General features: G+C 38.0%; 1 protein-coding gene across 1 annotated transcript in view; it reads right to left on the minus strand.

Annotated features, from left to right (window-relative positions):
* The window catches only part of LOC112069957 (alpha-amylase-like), a 27,326-nt gene extending 24,607 nt beyond the window's left edge, over window positions 1–2,719 (minus strand). Inside the window, 1 exon segment of the mRNA XM_024137359.2 lies at window positions 2,629–2,719. The gene's annotated coding sequence lies outside the window, so the exon portion shown is untranslated.
* Between the last annotated feature and the right edge of the window lie 601 nt (window positions 2,720–3,320).

A 3,320-nucleotide genomic window follows, 5' to 3' on the forward strand; every position in this document is an offset into this window, starting at 1 on the left:
TTCATAGACGGTTCTAGGAATAACCTTTAGATGATAACGTGGTTCTTGGTAGAACCCTTCATAGACGGTTCTAGGACTAACCTTTAGATGATAACATGGTTCTTGGTAGAACCTGTCATGACGTGGCCCTTTCTGGGAATAGATCGTGGCTGTCCCCCCCCTCTCTTACTCTCTCTCCTAAACCAGGTTTAGTACCTCAGGTCATAAATGCCAGGTAGAAACTGCCATGTAGTATGGAGGTAGAGAGCCTAGAGAGAACAATGGAAGACTTGGTCAAACTCCTAAACTCCTAATTAACTTCTTATGGCTGCAGGGGCAGTATTGAGTAGCTTGGATGAAAGGTGCACAGAGGTGCCCAGAGTAAACGGCCTGCTCCTCAGTCATAGTTGCTAATATATGCATATTATTAGTAGCATTCGATAGAAAACACTCTGAAGTTTCTAAAACTGTTTGAATTATGTCTATGAGTATAACAGAACTCATATGGCAGGCAAAAWCCTGAGAAAAAATCCAAACAGGAAGTGGAAATTCTGAGGCTGGTCGAGTTTCAACCAAGATCCCATTGCAATCACAGCGAGATATGAATGAGTATTCACTTCCTACGGCTTCCAATAGATGTCAACAGTCTGTAGAACTTTGTCCTACTTTTGGGAATGTGGGAATGGTCTGTGGACACTTAAGGGACAGTTATGATGTGTGTTTTATTTGGTGATCTCATGAAGGACAGGAAACACACAACGGTTTCTCTTAAAAGTGTKAATTTCCCAGCTGTCAGGTTTACATCTAAATATTGTGAAACATATGTGATTAGACATGAAACTATTTTTGAAAAGATGTAATGTGATGTTAACCTTCTAAATGAGAGTATGGYTTTTTCATATAAAGTTAACCAAATCAATGGTCACGCCAACGTGAGCATAGACATTACGTCGGCTTCATGGAACCTCCCTTTTCAACTGAAATGGATAAAACCCACTGCTGATGAAATTCACACCAGACCACGCAAACCCCAGTGTAAGCTAAGGTTGCAAATGGTTGAATTTCTAAGACCAAAACATGCCGGGAGACGCTGGTGTGTGAAGTGGTTTAAACTACAACTCTACCAAAGGACAAGACTATACCACGTGGAGCATTGGCAAAACACGGATGGAAATGGTTGAACTCTGAMACTATCATTCACTACAGAATAAGAGGAAATCTTAGACCTATAATTACTAGTCTGCAGCTAGAAATGACATAAGTCTAGAACGAGAATACAGACAACCGCCGAAGCATCTATTCTATGAGAACATTTCTGAATGGAACTCTGAAGTACCCATTCTAACCACCTACAACCACAAAAGACTTTGTGACTTCAATGAAAGTTAACCAGAGACTCAGATGAACCCTACCGGACGATCGAGGATTCCAACAGAGAAGACAACAACGACATACGGGTGTAAATATATATACATTGCAATTATTCTCAAARYAGCGGCRGTTCATGTGCAAAGGATTAGCATTTCAATTAATATAATTATAGACTGTGTGTAGTGTATCCATTTGTCTTTCCCGCTCTTTCTCAGTCCCACCCCTTTCCTTTTATCTACCAAGCTGTCATATCAACTTAGTCCACTAGGGACTTTTTCTTTGTATCATGTAGCAACCCAATGTACTAATTGTGTGTGTTTTCATGTATTTCTGTGATTTGATTAGTTAGTAAATAAAAAATTAAGCCAATTTGTATATCGCTGATTTATAATTTATGCAAGGGTTCGTGCAGATAACGAAGAATTTTACYACGTTTGGAATGAGACTAACAAGGTAATAATAATACATTAATGAGAATGACTAATTGATCAGATATTAAAATATCTGAAGAGTAATATTCGGAAAATTATAACTCTGTAAGTCAACATTTTCCATGGTGCCCGACTTCCTAGTTAATTAAGTTGACATGATTAGTTTAATTAATCACGTAATAACAATTACACATAGAGAATTGATTTGATAAAATAACAMTCTTCACATTCAATGACAGCAAAGACACGACAAACCCTTCATAGACGGTTCTTGYAAGAACCTTTAAATGATAACATGGTTCTTGGTAGAACCCTTCTAGGCAGAACCATWTACAGGGAGTTCTTTGAAGAACCCTACATAGAGGGTTCTAGARATAAACCCTCAGCAAAATMACAAAATATGGGACAATACTACACTGTGTTTCAAGTAGCAAAAAAAACACAGTAGTAATTGATGATAGTTGTAAGAGTTTTTGTGTGATTTGCATTCATAGCAGGGACACAGATCACTTTTCTACACTCTTAGAAAAAAGCTTAAAAAAGGGTTCTTCGGCTGTCCCCATACTAAGAGAACCCTTTTTMGMTRCKYGMWYYAKCCRTTTTMYWTRKYAAGTGGAACCCTTTTAGGTTCCACGTACAACCCTCTGTGCAAAGAATTCTACATGGAACCCAAAATAGTTCTACCCAGAACCAAAAAGAGTTCTTCAAAGGGTTCTCTTATGGGGACAGCCAAAGGATCATTTTAGGTTTTAAATAGCATTTTTTTTGTCTTCTAAGAGTATAGGTCATGATGCACAATATTCTTACAAAAAAAGGAAATGCTGAATAATGTTAGCTGAAACCTTACCTTGTGTATAGCCCCGTTGTGAACCGAGATATATTGTAATATTTGCTAAATAGCCAGTGAATGGTGCAACAGTTTGTCAGAGCTAGCGTTTGTTTTGCCAAATACCACTATACAATCAAAAGCTGAAATGGATATCTGAGATTACAACATTTGATCTAGTGGAAGGAACATCTCACTGTCAATATCATACTAAAACAAAACAACAGAACAACATCTGACATTTACAGTGATTATAAACTACGTAGATGCCTTGCGTGTTAGTACATTACATTTGAATGGGTTCTTGCGTTCTCTGSCATTGTGTCGCCCCTTTGTACATTGAAATGTTCAGTCCTTTTTTTGTTTTGTAACTATAGATCACAGAGATGTTATAGACAGACATACTAATTCAGTGTTCATTGTGTTTAGGACGTACTGATTTAGAATGGCTTGAAATAGTCATCTGTCGTATACCTATTTAGAGTGCCTATTCATTTCTGCTGAGTTATTATGACTGTGTGTGTGTGTGTGTGTGTGTGTGTGTGTGTGTGTGTGTGTGTGTGTGTGTGTGTGTGTACTGGTTTCCAACAACAACACTATACTCAAGATGGCATGCCAATTCTGATAGAAATGTAAAATGTCAGGGGGCTCAATCCAACAGTGAAATTCACCATGACTTCATGGTCATTTTTCGTTCCGTACAACGACAGTAG

This window comes from Salvelinus sp. IW2-2015, unplaced genomic scaffold, assembly GCF_002910315.2.
Source record: "Salvelinus sp. IW2-2015 unplaced genomic scaffold, ASM291031v2 Un_scaffold1170, whole genome shotgun sequence".
NCBI classification, from domain to species: domain Eukaryota; kingdom Metazoa; phylum Chordata; class Actinopteri; order Salmoniformes; family Salmonidae; genus Salvelinus; species Salvelinus sp. IW2-2015.